The sequence below is a fragment of the Anser brachyrhynchus genome, assembly GCF_964034855.1.
Source record: "Anser brachyrhynchus genome assembly, contig: SCAFFOLD_136, whole genome shotgun sequence".
Taxonomy (NCBI): domain Eukaryota; kingdom Metazoa; phylum Chordata; class Aves; order Anseriformes; family Anatidae; genus Anser; species Anser brachyrhynchus.
Genome location: NW_027663490.1, coordinates 48,312 through 66,258, shown reverse-complemented (window position 1 = coordinate 66,258; position 17,947 = coordinate 48,312). Strand labels below are relative to the sequence as shown.

The 17,947-nt window shown below is 46.8% G+C and overlaps 1 long non-coding RNA gene across 1 annotated transcript; it reads right to left on the bottom strand.

The window, feature by feature from the left end:
* Positions 1-12,181: 12,181 nt before the first annotated feature.
* Positions 12,182-17,403, bottom strand: LOC308187400. The gene is made up of 2 exons (XR_013944661.1): positions 16,831-17,403; positions 12,182-16,302 (listed from the first exon to the last, which is right to left on the bottom strand). It is a non-coding gene; the product is annotated as an uncharacterized lncRNA (long non-coding RNA).
* Between the last annotated feature and the right edge of the window lie 544 nt (positions 17,404-17,947).

The window sequence follows — 17,947 nt, the reverse complement described above, 5'->3', positions numbered from 1 at the left end:
GCTCGAGCACGTCCATGTCCTTCCTGTAGCGAGGGGCCCAAAACTGAACACAGTACTCAAGGTGCGGCCTCACCAGAGCCGAGTACAGGGGGACAATCACTTCCCTAGACCTGCTGGCCACACTGCTTCTTATACAGGCCAGGATGCTGTTGGCCTTCTTGGCCACCTGGGCACACTGCTGGCTCATATTCAGCCGACTGTCAACCAACACTCCCAGGTCCTTCTCGGCCAGGCAGCTTTCCAGCCACTCATCTCCCAGCCTGTAGCTCTGCTTGGGGTTGTTGCGCCCCAGGTGCAGGACCCGGCACTTGGCCTTGTTGATCTTCATACAGTTGACCTCAGCCCATCGCTCCAGCCTATCCAGATCAAATATGTACATGCATACAGGATAAACATATCTATACACACAAGCGTGCACAGTATATGTCGTATGGTATCCATATCGAGAACAACTCGTAGCCCTGATCAGACACGTAGAGTTGCAATCAATTAACAGCAGGAAGACAGCAGATCAAGGATACAGCAAGCTTTGAGAGGCAGGGCAATGCTCACTTTGCCAGTGGCATGGCTGCATGATACCAAGAATTTTGAATTAGTTTGATTTTTTGGAAGCAATTTGTTTTCTTTCTGCGCTGTAGCAAATACCACAGGTTTGCCATCACGTGCTGTTCCCTAATCCATATATCCATCATCATCCATTGCTGCAAGATCATGAAAGGTTAGAAAAGATGACTTAGGTCCAATTTAACAGCCAATGATTTTTCAATGACCAGAGCTGCAACAGATTTTATTTAGCCACAAGCAGGTTTTTTTTTTCTGATGTGAAGTCAGATATTTTGATTTTTTTTTAAGACACTAAATGTCATAAAACCTGCAACCAGACCAGATAAAGTTCAAATTAGAGTGATTCTGAAGCCTTTCATTAAAATGCTGCACATTTCTGTGCAAATTATTTCTGACTCTTCTGGACAAAAGCGGATGAAATAGTTCTTACAAATTAATAATAAAAGGTTGGAACCTTTTACTCACACAAACACTAGTGAATTTTCCAGGAAGTATTATTTTGGCAGGGAATTTTCCCAAATCTAAAGTAAAGAGGGGAAAAGTTGGGTTCCCGTATTAGTTGTTGGTTTTGACTGCTTGACAAAGGGAATAAAAACAGTAGTTAAGTGCAAGGTTTCCTTCTCTTCTTTAGTATTGAGAGGAATCGTCACTTCTGACCTTTAGCACCTTCAGAAACACACTTAGTGCCATGCAGATTCCTCTGCATCTACTTCTAAAAATTACTGGTGCTCCTTAGCATGGAAGTTGGACTTGAAATCTTTCCCAGACTGAGCTCTTTTGAATGCCCAAGGAGCTCATCATTTTGCTTGTTGCCTTCCATTTTCCTGAACAGACCCAGAACGCTGTTCAGGATATGAATGGATCTGGTCTAAGGAATGGGAAGAAAGCAAAAACCAAGGATACCTCACAGCCCTAAATGCCATAAAAAGCAGTCTCATTTTAAAAAAGATCTCCAAAGCTTTTTTTTTTTTTTTTTTCTCCTTGTTGTGACCCTGCTTTTTAATCACCCAGCATCAGCCTTGCTGCAAAACAGTCTCCGCTGATTTACCTGCTTGTTAAAGCACCCCACAGGCTTCAAGTGTTGTGTGCTAGGTGTCAAATTATATTTAACGGTGCATAGGTAAACCATTCATCTTCCCATGGTCAAAGCACAGAAGAGCCTCCTGCTAACACAGCTCATCCTTGCTGTAACTGCTTTTAAACCTATTTGTTGGTAAGAAAAGAGCTCAGTACACCACCTTCACAGGGCAAAAATTCACATGGAAGAGCAGAAAAACCCAGAAGTGCTTCCTGAACTTCACGTTACCAACAGCACCATCGGATTTAGATCCTTGCCTGGCATCCAGGATGCACGGCCTGCAAGCACTGCTGCGATGTGGAAGTGCCAAGGCAGGTTTCTGGCCTGCCCTAAAACACTTTTTTTTTTTTTTCTTTTACAAACAATACAAAGAGTGTGCCAGGTATGCTGTAATGCCCGTGTGCCAGGTCAATAGAGGATATCCAAACAACAGAGGCGCTTCTCCTAATTTCTGGCGTGAAAACACTTTCACAGCATTCTTTTCACGAAGAAACCCCTCTCTATCTTCTCCAATGCTCCAGGACCTGCTGCAGCTGCAGCGGCTGCGCTGGTACCAGCCGCATCTTTGACAAATCTTTTCAATGGTTCTGCTTTACCTCGGCACAGTTGAGGTCACTCCTCTTCCTCTTCCAGCTGAGGAAGCAGCTTGCGGGCTCTGCCACACGGTCGGTGCAGAAGCGAAAGCTGGGAACACAGCAGTCAAACTCTCACTGCTAACGAAGCCACCAGGGCAGAGGGCTGACACAGACCCGCCAGAGGCGAACCGTACCCGCTCTCCCTCCCGGCTGCGAGGCTCGCCACAGCAGCCCCGACCCGAAGCGCTCACAATGCTTTGCTTGGTGATGTCACCGATGAGTCAGAGTCCCCAGATGAGCATCTGCCTTGCCACTCTTTAATGTTGGTGTTGTTTTTTGGTTGGTTGCTTGCTTGCTTTTGAAACTTATGTAGGTTATGGTAAACCTTCAGGTAAACCACAGATCAATGGGGAAGAAGTCCCACACGAGGGAAGGCCGTGCATTTCTTCCAGGCAATGGCGCATTCTTTAACATGCTGCATTCGACAAAGAAGCTCTCTCCATTTTGCGCAGTGGCAACAGGCACGACTGCAACACACGCACGTGTAGGCAGCACCTGCAGGTCCCAAACCGTTAACCAATTTTTAGATAGCACCAATTTTTTATGTAGTTGCTTTCCCTTCATCCATAACCCCTTTTTTCCTTTCTTTATATCGGGTGGCTCTCCTCCATTGTTCTGTCATTTTACTCCCCAGTGTCTGAGCAGGCACTGGGAATCGTTTCCAGAGGAAGGGTACTGCTGAAGCTACAACATTTACTCTCAGGGAAAAGAGAGTATGTGAAAGAATACATACTTCCTTTCTTTTTCCTGTTGTTTTTTTTTTTTAAATCTCTGAAATCAACGCTGCGGCCTGGCAGCAAATAACTATGGGAGTAATGATGATTCCTCATCCTCACTGTAACGTTGTAGTTAATGTCATAAAGAAGCAATTTCCCCAGACAGTGGCCATTTGAGATGGGAAGGGGCAGTAAGAGGAAGTTTTCCTTAGACTAGCTCTTCCCCCAGAACACCTCGCCATCCAGCAACAAATTCAATTCACCTGCTCCGCCTGATCAGTCAAACGCGCGTCCGACTCCAGCACACGTCACAGCGGTGGTTCTGACGTGGTTTGAGAATCACCTATCCGCAGAATATCTCGGGTTTGTACACTCAAATAACGCAGTCTTTTCCAAATAAGGCCCAGAGCTCACACTCCGAGTGCAGCCTAACAGCACCAGAGGGCCGGTAGGCTAAACATTCCCATCCTGGCAACAGGACTGACCCGGGCAACAGTAAGCATCCCTTCTGCACTTTCGTCGTGAACATCAACATAAGGAAACAGAGACCTCCTCGATCCAAGTTTGAAGAAACAAACACAAAGGTCACCCAAGCGGGTTGTTTTCAGCAAACTAACGGAGAAATTAAGGTGACAACCGCGTGCATCCAGAGTTAGTCAGATCCCGAAGGCAGTTCCTTTGGGAAACGCAGGAGCAGCGCGCCAGATGACGGCTACCTTACAGCGCACCCCTCAGAGGCACTGCTACGAAAGGAAGGCAGAAGGTTGGAACTCAAAATAACTCGCAAGGCGCCCGTTAAGGGGGAAGCTTTAATTTCCTGAGCAGAACCTCCCCCCTGAAGGCAGCCCAGGGACTCTTTGCTTCCCTAGGGAGACGGCAGGGACGGGGCAGGGCGGTGGGATGGAGGGACACAGGGCCAGATGGACGGCCAGACGGCCGGATGGATGGACAGACGGACGGCCAGACGGCCCAAAAGGCCTGAGCAAGGGCTGAGGAGCGGGAGGGAAGGGCAGGGCGAGGGGAAGGGGAAGGGCGGCCCTGGGCCTGACAGGGCACCTTGGGCCTAACCCCGGGCAGCAGCTCCCCATCTCACAGGGCCCACGGGGGGCTGCCTGTAACAGGAGATGCGGGCAGGTAAATTTTACAAGCACTGCATCACAAATACCCTGCAACACCTGAACTATTCACTGGGACAGCCTCCTTCCTCACCTCCTGAAAGCTCCAGCTGGCAAACCAAGGACAAAATGAAAGGCAGATGTGGAGGACCTCGTAAGATACTGTTTTGTTCCCTACGTGCCCACTGCTGGTGACACGTAATGCCTCCTGTTCCCAAACGACATCGGCACGTTACATCTTTACTACATGCTGAAAGGAACTCAGCAACTTGAACACAACTTAGAATTACCCATCCCGGCAGCAGGCTGTCCAGCTGAAGCTGCTTTAGCCAATCAAGTGTGTCACGCTGCCCCTCAAAGGTTTCTTCCTGGGAACGTCTGCTGTGACACTCCTGACGTATTACTTCTCGGAATGGCAGAACTGCGCTGGGTAGGCCCCACAGCAAGACTCGTATTTCTGTCCTTCCCTTTCAGGAAAGGATCTCCCACCTTGAATTTATTAATTTTCATGATGATGATACACAAATTGAAGTTTTGAAAAACTGAATGCTGATTAACAGATTTCTAGCACAGCCTGTGCATCAAAATTCATTTCTCTCCATTTAGGTAATCTTAGTTTCTGAGTTACAGTTACAGTCAAAATTTTTCTTCTTCGATTTTTTTCTTTTTCTTTTTTTTTTTTTTTTTTTTTTGTGATCAGAAAAACGAGGGGACTGGCTGTCCCAAGTCAGCCGGGGAACTTCTCTTTGGTCGATGCATCAAGCAACTCGGCTCTCTTGGGGAAACTTAAATAGAAAAGACAGATCTCCAAACGGATAAAAAAAATAAATCAAATGATAAAAACCCAACCGACACATCTGATACCCCAGCTTATTGAACAGCACAAGGGTTTAATCTACAGGCTCTGTCCAAAGCAGCAAGAAGTGACAGATTTAATCCAAACCAGTTGCCCGCTCTCACTCTCTGATCTGGAGACGTTATTGGACAAGCATGCATAGCAGTAACACTTGTAAACACTGGGTTACTGCACCACAGCCCCAAATCCCTCACGGGCCCACTAAGATACTTTTACTGACTGATCCACAATAAACACTCCCAAAAAGATTCTCAACAAGCTAAACCCTGTTTAGAAAGAATCTGAGGAACCTGTCACTGCAGCAACAAAGGGCTGCAATTGTATGCAAAATCTCCAACACCCTCCTTAGCACCCTGCTAGCTCAAGGACTGTGTGGGGCTTCCGTGCCCTGAACGAGTCCACCCTGGCCACATAACGCAGATGTAATGGTCAAGAAAGCACATAGCGTTATCGAAACTTATCAGATCCACAGCAAAAAGAAAAGCCCACGCTTCTATATTTCTCCTCCTTCTCCATTCACAGAAGGAAGAGACTGAAAACAGGCAGATTTGTGGTTTACATTTACAGTTAATGTGAAAAATGGCTATTTGTGAAATACATCACGTATTGTTTCAAGCTACAAACAACTCGCTCCCACAAAGGAAAGACTTTTGACCTCAGCATGCAACCCCAGTTACAAATAACTTCCTATCTACCAGTGGGCCGCGTTCCCCTGGCACTCAGTCACTCCGCAGCACGGCAGCCACCTTTGTTCTAAGGATGGCAAATTCTACTTAGAAACGCTCTGTAGAAGAGTGATGTTGTCCCCTTTTAACACGATCCAGCCTGCAGCAAAGAGAAGGGAAAGAGGGGATTAGAGAGAGCCCAGAACCTGAGAATAATCTCGTGTTTTCAGAAAGTGTTTTGTGTGGTTGAGCAGGGTTTTGCCCATCATGCAGAGTGCAGGCCGCCTGGTATTACACGTTTCAAAGACCAGAACTGGTCTCAGGCAGGGACAGATTCTCCTTCATCCAGCAAAATCAGCAGCTCAAAAATCATCAGGGACAGAGATGTAGCCAGGAATTGCTCACTGAACTTCAACAGCAAGGCTCGTCACACGGTTGGTACGTCTCAGTGCTGCTACCTAGAAGGCTCACCCGGGCAGGTTTCAGACCGCGCGTCACTCGGGTTGCACAGACACACGACACACCCAGCTGTTTCCTTGATTTTGCCTTGGAGTGAATCTCCTCTGCGTCGTCCAGCGCCAAATTCACGTACTCGTCAAAGCCCTAGAAATCGGCAACAGTGGCAATTAGTTCAGCAACAACACGAACCATCGTCAGCTGTGCTGACCCAGGCTGGACAACGAAGACTAATTGTTAGAGAAGCACGATTTCTTTTTTCCCTTGGGCTAGTTTTTCTTGACAAGAAAAAATAGGATTGTGAATGAGGGAAAACAAACTAACGATGTAACGTGGGGTCGTGCTGACACTCACGATGATGCAGCCTTCTATCCGCACGTTCACTTGCTCAGCCACACCTGGATCCTCGAGCTCTGCAGAACGAAGGAGGAGAGTAAATTGGAACACAAACACCGCGAGCAGTTTTGTTCTCTCTCGTGTGTTCAGAAATACCCGCTAACCATAGCCGCTAGAGCTCCCAAAAACTCCAAGGAGCAACTCTCAGGGGCAGTTTCAATTAACAGTCTGACATTTTAGAGTCTTATATGACTGGGTGAATACTACACGTTTGCTGAAGGACACGTTTCCAGTCACAAGGGAACACTCCTGCACGCCCGGCTGCACGATCCCACTCCCGTTAACACGAGGGGGAAACGCCGGGCTGCGCAGCAGCTCCTTGTACCCACCACCACGCCGCACAGCTCTCCATTCCCCACAAACCTGCCCCGAGCAACGGGTGGGAGCCGAAAACTCAGCGAGGGAGATCCCCGGACCCTCCCCGCTCCCCCCACCCCCTCCAAATCCCCATCCCCATCCCCTCCCCGTCCTCTCCCCGCGCTACTCACGCTCTGCAGGTAGCGGAAGATGAGGTTCTGGGGCACTGCGTGAAGGGCTCAGCACGGGGACAAGAGCTCCAGGCCCGGGACAAGGCCTCAAGACAAGGCCTCAAACCCTGCAACGAGGCCCCAGGGCCCCGGGACAAGGCCTCAAGGTCCGGGCCGAGACCCCTGAGGCCCGGGCCGCCCCCCACCCGCTCCCCCGTCGCTCCCCGGCCGCAGGAAGGCTACGATGGGCTGCACCATCACCGTCTGCACCTTCTGGTCCTGCCCGCGGTACGCCATGGCTGCCGCCGCCTCGCTGCTCCCGCCGCCCCTGCTGGGCCGCCTCCGGAAGCCCCTGAGGCCGGGCGGGAGCGCACAAGGGACGCTGGGATGCTGGAGGAGCGTGGGGGGCCGCTCTAGCAGGCCGGGAGGACCGCGTCTCTATGGTCGCAGGCAGGAGTCCCTGCGCCAGCTTTATTGGTGAGCAGCGAGGCTGGGGGGGGGAGGGGGGCAAGACAGCCTTAAATAAAATACAAATATAAAAAGTGTTATAAATGGCTGTTATAAATCCAAATAGGATTACAATCAAAGTTTACAATTTATTAAACGAATAGAGGCAAGCAAGCAGCGCTGGGTGCGCCGGGAGTCTCTGCTCCCCCAGGACGCACACCTGTTACGTAAGGCGGCTGGTTTTGATGCTCCCAGGCTAATACATATTCATTACTACTTCGAGAAGAGGCAGGGTTATTAGAATTGGTTTCCGGAATCCGAAACCCCTCCCAGGGGCGCCTGCGTATCAGTCTCTGGTGGTCTCTCGGGGCTTGCTCGGGCTGAATGCTGGTTGTCTTCCTCCCAGGCTTTTGTCCTTCAATTGTCCTTCAGCTCCCCCTTCCTCCTCGTTTGGGAGCCTCTGCGCCGGATTTCAGAAACTCTAGCAACATCCCCTGCAGTAGTCAGCACTTTTCCCTAAAAACCCCTTTGTTCTCTTATCACCTAGACCCGGGCCTCGATGGTAACCCTTCAAATCCCTTAGTGACACGAATTGCTGGACCATTCCTTACAAAAGGAAGGATAAAATATGTAGAGGAGCAATGGCACACGCGAAAGCCCAGCGCCGCGGGCAGAGGCAGCGAAGGTTGACGGCAGAACAGTGCTCGGTTTGAACACGGAGAGGGAAAGCGAGGGGAAGGTGGCCGAAGCCGGCCGCAGTCTCTGAGCTCTCCTCCTCCTGATTGTTTTCTCTCAAAGACATTTCTGTCTGTGTGCGGGCACCCGGAGCCGGCAGAAGTCCCCGTGAAGTCCTTCGGCAGGACGGAGGGCTGCGTGGGCTCCAGTGAGAGAGGGAGCTAGGAGAATCTTATCAAGTAGAGATAGAGCGCTGACGGCATTAAACTAGGATGCTACTTAGTGTCTTTGCTAACTATGGTGCATTGTGCCAATTAACTAAAGCAAGAAGCCTTGGGCCCCTTACCAAGGTCAGTCTCCTAATAAGAGAGCGAGCCTATCTTAAGAAACTGGGAGAAACTGGTCCTGCAGGTGGACAAGAGCCAAGGAGCAACTGAGTCTGTGCAAAGACAAGAGGTCAACTAGCGGTGACGAGGAAGAGTCATCAATCTTCATGCCCACGACCTCCCGTGCTGCCCAGCGCTGAATAAACATACCTACTTTACAATCTCACTGATTGTGGAGTCCGTTTTCCGCAAGTCGCCAGCAGCAGTTTCTTCCGCAGAGGTTTTCCCAGAGCCGCTTCAAAGCTTCCCTCGCGGAGCTGGGGCGTCGCAGGGGGTCATCAAAGCACGCACGTACACACACACACACACACACACACACACACAGGCGTTGTTGTCCAAACAGAAAGTATTTACAACAAATTCGACAAGCGGTTTTTCTCTGCCAGCAGCAAATGCCTGAGGGCCCCTACAGCTTCACAAATCATAGCACAAAGAGCCTAAAGTTCCTCTAAAATTTAGGGAAATAATTCAAAATAGATCTGCTAGGGGAAAACGATCACTGGCGGCAGGGTACACAATACACCCGAGCCTCAGCTCTCCTCCGCAGAGTCAGTGCCCACGCCCAAGTGCGACGCTGATGGCACCCGAACATTTGCTGTAGCAGGCAGCAGAGCCAGCAGCTCAGGGGAGCAATTTTAAAAACCAGGAGGCACTTAAACCAACCCTTAATTGACCCAGTTACTGCAGGAGAGTCCCGACTACTCGCCCTGGAGTCCTACTGTCACCAGCAAAAAGCACCAACCAAAGCTTGGGGGAACTTTGGTACAGCACAAGAGAAGGGAGTGGGGGTAGCGTAGCCGTATCGCAGAGCTGCTGCTTTTCACACCATTTTATCATCCCTGATAATTGAAAGTAAGGCCGGGTGGGCTGACCCCACCACCACCACTCCTGGCAGCATGTTTGGTCCACAACGCTAGAATAATTATTCTGCTCCCTCCCGCCCCTACAGCTTCATCATCTGAAAAGATTACAGTCAAAACAATGGCATACACAAATAAAAGTCAAGAGTTGACATAGTAACTCCGGGATTTGGGTATCAACTGTCCGAGAAATCAGAACACCCAGGCTTCACAATGTGCCCAACATGGAGCTGTGCCAAGGGGGGGCGGAAGGAAGAAGCTTTCCGTTTAAGCCTTCAGAGCATCGCTCCATCACTACGTCAATTCACAGCCACCACAGCGTGCCGATGGACATCTTTCTGTGCCAAAAGAAACAAGTGCTTTGTCCTCTTGATATCAAAGGTAGCCACCTATAGTTACGGAACCATGCACAAGACCTTAACTCTGACCAGCAGGGAAACTTAGGACAACTGAGTGCAGATCCTGCCAATTTCTACCAGTTCCAACTGTGCTTTAAGTCTCATTGCAAAGCCTCAGTTAGAAAAAGGATCACCTCGGGGTATCCAACAAGAAGAAGAGTTGGTTTTTTTTTGTTTTTTTTGGTTTTTTTTAATATACCATAGGACTATGCAGTTCAATCATCAATCATCTTGGAAAGCTCAAGGAGGAGGTCATCCTCATCCTTCCCTGGGTCCAAGTCGAGCTCGGCTTCCAGTATGCCGTCTGAGAGTTCCCAAAGTAGCGTCTCTAAATCCTCGTCTACAGATACGGGCGCGTTGCCTGTGGAACTCAGCCGGCGTGTCCTTGCTTCTTCTAGCTGGGAAGAAGCTGAAGTCGAGCTTGAGAACTCCATTGGCTCCACAGATTCTGCCTGGCTTCCAAGATGTGCTTCAGGTCTTGGCAGAGCAAGGAAGAGAACAATCAGTATATGCCATTTCTTAACGGGAAATCCCTTTTCTGCAAACCGGCTCTTAAAACCGTAGCCAACCCCTCCTGCACTTCAATCTTACCCAGGGATTGTTATTCAATTAACCCAGGGCGACATTTAGAGCCCAATATATTAGCAGGTACATTTTTCAGTTTGGGGGTTTCTCTGTGAAGCCAGAGCACCTGGAGTCTAGCAAAGATGGTTCAATTGTTGTAGCAAGAGGCACTTTGCCACCTTGCTTAATTTTCCTGTAAAAATGTTATAAGAAGTCTCCATCTGCAAATATCTGTTTGCTAAGTTAGTCATTTTTCCCACGGCACACTCAGCAGAGTTTGCTCCCCACTACAGGAAGCTGATCTGCAGCCATCACTTCCCTCTGCTCTCCCTGCACTCTTGTCACCTTGTATGTTTGTTCGGGTGGCATTCTTGAGGACCAAAAGGCAGAGGACACTACTCATCATTTATCACCTCACGAGGAAGTAGGAGAACTTCACCTCATCCTCATTTAGGTATTCAGACAGAGCAAGAAGTCACTGGAAAGCTGTACCGACTTGCAGCATTTAAAGAAAGTAAGTCTAATTAAGCATTCCTGCTAGCTGCTAGAAAGTCATTTCACGTGACTTATTCCTCTGATGGATTTGGGCTTTAATTATCTCAGAACCCTCCTTTTTTTCCCCACGTGTGACAGAACTTATGTTTCACTGGGGATATACACCGATTGAGAAAAAGAACAAGTTGTGGTCATCACCTGTTTTGGGGATTTTCTTCAAGTCTGGTGGCTGGGACGTGCTCCAGCGTGGCTGGAACAGCCTAGAAAGCAGCAAAACAGCATTTAGGACTCATGGGTAAAAGATTCCTTACTAGCTTTTTCCTCCATGCTGCTTCTCCTCTGGCATTGCGGAGCCTTAGCCAAAATACAAAACCAAGGTGCTCCTGAAGAAAGTTAATATTCACTTGGAGGTTACTAATGATCTTGTGTCTTTTAAGAACACAGCATTAATGGACAAAATCCTCCACACCAGAGAAATCACAGAATCACAGAGGACTAAGTAAATAGTGCCATTAATCTAATAAATATGGAAGGGTACTACAAGAATTCTGTAGGCAGCTACTGGATTTAAAAGGAAACAGAAAGCCTGTAGAACTTTTGAGTTTTCCATCTTTTCTCCTAGAGGAGGGTGTAAATTTTACAAGGGATCCATTTCTGCATTAGCCCCTGTCCTTACCATAGCTGCTTTTTTGGCTGGAGGTCCCATTGTGTCAGCGTCAGAGGCAGTCCGTGGCTTCACAGCTGCTACAGCAGAGGGAAAACTGCCAGGTGCCTTACGTTTCAGTGCCTTCTTCTTGGGGGAAGCGACTTTCCCATCCCAAGGCTTCGCAAACATGTTAAAGTTGGCTAGAGTAAAAGGAAGAGAGAACTGATACAGTCTTGCTCTGCCTCATGAAAAATCCACGTTCTCTTCCTCATTTCCACGGCCCGTCTACACAGTTAACTGTATTTGGCCAGCAGAATTACACTGCCATTGCCTGGATTCTCAGCAATATCTTCCACATAGTAAACTCCGTCTACCAACAATCCATACAAAGGAACAAAGGAACTGAATAGCTACAGTAAATCATAATCCAGGACGAGGGAAACTCAGACACAGAGCGATCCCAAGTGCAAGCAATACTCTAAGACGTTGTATGAAGTCTAGTAAGATTCACAAATGTTGACAGCTTTTGTATTTAAAGTCTTGCTCCCTCTAGGAAAGGAAAAGCAGCAGGTATAGTAAGACAAGAGAGTGTATGCAACTGTTGTACCAGCTTCCTCTCCCCTGCAGTGATGTCCCACAAAATCTATTAAGTTGTTCTACAAAATCCAAATTTGTAGAGTCATATTCTAGTCTCCCATTCCTGACCTAACATCTGGCTGGCAGGAGAAGAAACGAAAGAAAGCTGGGTACTTGTTTTCTTTGTGTGTTTATTTCCTCGTGTCCCATGAGACAGAGAGAAAGGCTACAATGTGCAGTGCATGCAGCCTTTAAGCCCTCCTTATCTCCCTCACACAATCTCATTTTACAAAGTTGATATAATCTTAACAACGAGGCCTTTGATCCTCTGTCATTTTTGACAGAAACTGGCCCCCCACATTAAGACGCTGAAGCATGCTTTACAAACACATACACGTGTCAAGTTAAGCAACACATGCCAAAGAGGAAGGTGAACTTGAACTCAACGCAGGGAGGACTTCATACCATAAACAGATGGCAGAAAAAAACAGAATACCAAAATTAGACTAAAAAGCCCCTCAATGTGTTAATTTTCTAGTGGGAAATACAGAATACCATCACGTAATTAACGAAAACAGACATGGTTGCATGTTCTGGCCCTTCTTTGCCTTTGAACTTTGCAGCCTTAAACTCTTTTATCCTCTGCATTGAAGGAAAAAGCAAAGCAGATCCTGAGCAAACGGAACTTGCTCAATATGGGAAGCACCTCACCGGGGCAGGTATTAAAGCATCTTATTACCTGATAGCTTTGTGTTCCATAACGATTTCTGCCCGGCTGGGGCAGGTCCAGGTTGTGCTGGGGGAGCTGGCACATTTCCTCCACTCTGCTGCATCCGCAGAGCTTTCTCGCGCTTTATTTCTTCCAGGGTTTTAACACGCACTTCTCCTTCTGGCTTGGCTTTACCTGCCGGCTCCTTCGACTGCACTTTGCTGGGCCCGGAAAGAGTGAGCACGCTCTGCTTCTTGGGCTCACCCTCAATTTTTGCCCCTGCGCTGGGATCTTTGGTTTTACCATGCCATTCAGCCTGGGCTTTGGCTTGACATTCTCGTCTCTGAAGAGCTCTCTCACGACGGATTTCCTCCAGTGTTTTCACATGGACCTCTCCCTTTGGCTTAGCAGCCTTCCCTGTCATCATCAAGAAATGAGAAGCGCCAACATTTAAAGAGAGTCCAACAATAGTTTAAGTCTCCAAAATTTGTCACAGTACTAAGGAAAACTAAGCCTGAGCGTTCCCAATAACGCATCTTAGGACAATAGCCTAACATTCTCCTCCTCCTCTGAGCCACTTGTTGTATTTTGAAGACCAGCCCTATCCAGAGAGAGTTGCTACACAGAAATGCTAGTTTACTTGATTACTTTTTCAGACTGCATTTCAAATTCCTGCTCCCGGCAGTGGCTCTATTCTAATTGTATATGATGGTTCACAGAAGCAGCTTAAAACCTTGACAAGGCACAAGCGGAAAATAAACACACACCTAGAGCCAGATTTCTGATAGTGGCTGTCAGAAGAGCTTCAGCACTCGAGCAAGAGGAATCAGTTCTTTGTTTTCATTTGAATTCCTTTTTAGGGCTGTATGAAAACGGTCTAAGTTCACGGAAAGGAAGAAGGAGAAAGTATATTTAATAGCCAGTTGTTACCTTTCGCAGTACTAGTCCGTTGAGAAGGTAATCCTAGCCTCTCCTTCACAGACTTGGGAACTTGAACTGCAAAACAGAAAAAGACCAAATTAGGGAGGCTGCATAAACGTCAACTTTGTGTTCACATTCAAAAACAAGGCAGGAAAGGTAACTTTGAATCCCGGTGATTAAGACCTCAGCCAACATGCAAAAAGAAACATCGCAGGAAAAGGACAAACAGAAAGCCTAACTACAAAACCCGTGAATCACATCCAGATGCCTGTTTAGTAGCTGTACCTCTCTTTGGTGCTTTGTCAGCATTTCCCGGAACCTCCACCTTCTTCCCCAGCCTTTCAGCAAGGCTGCGCTTCACCGGAAGGGCGCTTACATCAGCTTCAGACAGAGAAAACAAGGAATATTTTAAGAACATTTCTTTGCAGGAAGATTTGAGAACAGTCAACCACAAGCTTCTATTTTTCAAGCATATTTTCATAAAATTGCCTTTCAGCTGCTAAATGGTTTTTTTGCCATTTCTGCAGTCAACACAGATCTCCACTGCAACGCATTTTCCTCTCATACGTCAAAAATACTCTTCAATGCAGTCATATAGAGAAGGCGGCACCTAAATAACAGCTCATAAAAAGTTCTTACCCACGGAGGCTTTCCGTTTTCCTTGTTTCTCAGCAAGATCTAGTCGAACCACAGGTTCCTCCCCTAAAACAAAAGTAAAATTTTTCTATTTCATAGAAACCAGTAGCCAATAGAAATAGTATACTGTTAGCCCATGTCCAAAAAAAAACCCAGCAAGGCACTGTTTTGACAGCTAAACCACACAAACTCATATTTCAACTATAATTAACTTAGAAAAAGTATCCATAGTCTCAGTGTTTGCCTCAAATTCCAGCTGAATGTAGTCGAGAATGAATCTGAGTCTGCTTGACAGCTATACTTTGTGCAGAACAGAGCTGCATAAGCAAGCAGAATATTATTAGGTACAAATGCTGAGAAATATTCCTTTCTAAGGTGAATGTCTATGGGTAGAAGTACTTCTTCACTTCTTTCCCTTTCAAAGGAATTTGCACAACTCTAAACAATATAATTTATACACAGACTCCTATCGCACTACTGTCCACACGTGCCACTGTCAGCCTCTTTAAAGCTTCAGAAATTGCTTCTTACATAGCACTGTCCTCTAGAGCTCTTTCTTCTCGTTACTCTCCTGTTTTTCAGTTATCCCCCTATTTGCATACTGACACATTTTTTTCTTTCTCCTGCTACTGCACTTAACCTGAGCACCAAAGCTTTCCAGTACAACCAGGGACTTTCAGCATAAAAGCATGTTTTGAACAGAAGGCGGCAGCACCAGGAGGCTAACAGGGGTGAATTGCCTTCCTTCTTGCTTAACCTTCCAGTTTAGGAGTAATGAAATCAAAACAAAAGCATGAATTATTACCTTCCTCTGTAGACAGTGTCACAGTTCTCACCACTGTCCGGACATTTTCCTTTTCCGGAGCAGGAAAAATCATAGAATCGACGGGAGGAAGAGAAGATCTTGAAGGACCTTCTGCTCAGAGCAAGCAAAACATAAGGAAGTTTACCAAACAGAAAAAACTATCACGAAGAACAAAAAACTTTAATTATTCATTACTGTCAAACATACAGTGACCAGAGCATGCAAATAAGAGAGGTGACTAGTTTGCCTCTGGTTGCCCTTGGAATTCCCATCTAGAATACCAGCTGGCTGAGAATCAGGTTGCTCGATGCCCCCAGCTAAACATGGAAGTCTATCCCTCAAGCAGCTCCCAGCCACCATCACCTGCCATTCTGAAGCCAATCAAATTTCACTTCTTTGGCAAAATAGTTGGATTCACCAAAGCATAGCCAGCTACCCGGTATTACTGGAAGAGGTTTTTTTTGAAAGAAAAATCATCACACAGGATGAAGGTGAACCGGGTAAGGAAGCAGGGAATATTAACTCACCACCGTGTCTCTTAGTTTTTTCCTTCATTTTCTGCAATTTGATTTCTTCAAGTGTTTTTATTCCAAAATTCAGACCGTCCTCTGAAAACAGAAAACAGTTAATGAGACTAAGGCTTAGAGGCACTCACTGAGGACCACAGATCCTCAGGCTTCTTAGTGCTCAGGAACTTTCAGAAGTATTTAGAATAAAGCCTGTCAACACTCCTCACAAGTGAAACAACCATAGAATCAATGGCATTTTGCCCCTCCTTTCACCCTTCAGGGTAAAAACTGTAGTTTTAATTTTAATCCATTTACGTGATATTAGATCCCTCTATCGTTAGATATGGCTTTCAACAGTGGTTGCCAGGCTGCACGTGCAGCCATTTAAACTCCATGCTGTGACCCTGTTTTGTTCTCCAAAAGGAAAGAAAAGCAGTTCAACTTTCTGACCCAATGGGCACATGATGGTATCAGGGAGAAATGAGATCATGGAAATAACCGAGTCCATTCAGCACCCCTACATTCTGTTGTGTTTTTACGCCACATTGCTTTTGAGTTAATTGTCAAGTTCTCCTGCCGATTTATCCTACTACAGGTGCTGGAATACCTTGTTTAGCAGTAGTAGCACTGGCTTTCCGAGTGGAAATCATCCGTAATCCATTTTGGCCTTCCTCAGCTGGTTGCTGGACGGGAGTTTTAGTTTCTTCTCCTTCCGCAGAAAGCTGGTCTGAAGGGGAAAAATCTATTCAGTTATGCATAGGCCAGATTGTTCGTGATTATGTAGCTCATGCAATGACACTTCAGTCCATGGTTCCTATAAAAAAGTTGTTTTTTTTTTTTTTTTTTTTTTTTTTTTTAATACAGCTACACTGACCTGATGAACTCGTAAGTAGACTACCCTAGGACAAAACATCTAGGACTCTAGATTCTCTCTGCAGCTTTAACTACTACACGACATATTACTCTTCAGACAAAAAAAAAGGAATTTCCTTCCTAGTTTCACATAGAGCTTTACACAACAGACCAGCTAAAGCCAAGAGTGGTTCTAAGCTTTCCTCCAACATTTCAGGTTCTGTCCACTGACTGCCAGACAAAGCCACCAGTGACCTGAGCGGACTGCCTGCCCTATCGCTAGTCAGACCTCAGGTCATCTGTGATTTATACATTCATTTACAGCACAAATTCCTTCCAAGAACCAAAGACTTACACAATCATTTACAGCACAAATTCCTTCCAGGAACCAAACCATGCTCACCATCATCATCTTCATCATCATCTGCAGCATTGATTACAACTGGAGGGTGTGTAGGGCTTGGGACATTTTCCGAGTTTTCCACTTTCATCACCCGCCTTAGCTATGGAGAGGGATTGGACTGGACAGAAAGTTTGTTTTGCTGCAGTGACATCTGAGCCACTTTCAAATCATCGTCCGCGGACTCAGGCGGACTTGGCAGTGTAGCTAGAGGAAGAGGAGGATCATCAGTAATATGGCAGTTTAAAACTTTGACCACAATGCACGAAGATGGTAGCTAAGGCAGATAACCTGCACAGGCAATGAATGCAGCATCTCCTTTTGCCCATCCCGCCACTGTTTACACCGTGAACAATGACTTGCCTTCAAACAACAACACATCTCCCTGCCACCCAGCAGAAGACGAAACAACAGAAAGCAAACTGCAAGGCAAATATCACACAAAGCAGAGAGAAGCTGAGCATGAAAGCAGAAAACAAATACCAGCAGTACAGCAGCAGTACACTCGGTTTAGCTGACCACCTAGGACTGCAGACCTTTTCCTGCACTCACAAATGAACGGTTACCTGATGTCTCCTACACTACTGGCACCCACTAAGTAATATGCAAAATTAATTCTTCAATACTTAAAGAAAAAGGACCTAAACTCACTCTTGCTTGGTGGTAAGAAGACGCCATCGATGTAACGTCCCTTTGCGTGATGAAAAGCACAGTTGGCTTTCTGACAGCCTACTGGCTGCTTCTCCCAGTAGCAGGGAATCTCAGCGCGCTTTTTCTGAAGACAGAAAGAAAGACAAGCTCGTGATAACATGCACCTAAGGTTTGCAAAGAGATGCACAGTTCCAGGTCACGACAGCGATAGGGCTGTCACAATACAGTGCTGAAACATCATTCCAAAGGTCAGTTTATCACGGAAGTATAGTATTTCCGGGCATATTCACAAAGTTTGCAGAAGCTGTAACCACTATGCACGTTTAGCCTTGTCATCATTCAGTTTGAGAAGACAGGCACTCTCAGACATCAGTTTAGGGTGGGTTAAACTAATACACCCAGGATTATACTAGGATTATTCAGAGGGAAAAAGAACATCTTAAATTGCCTACGTTAACTCTATCCAGAA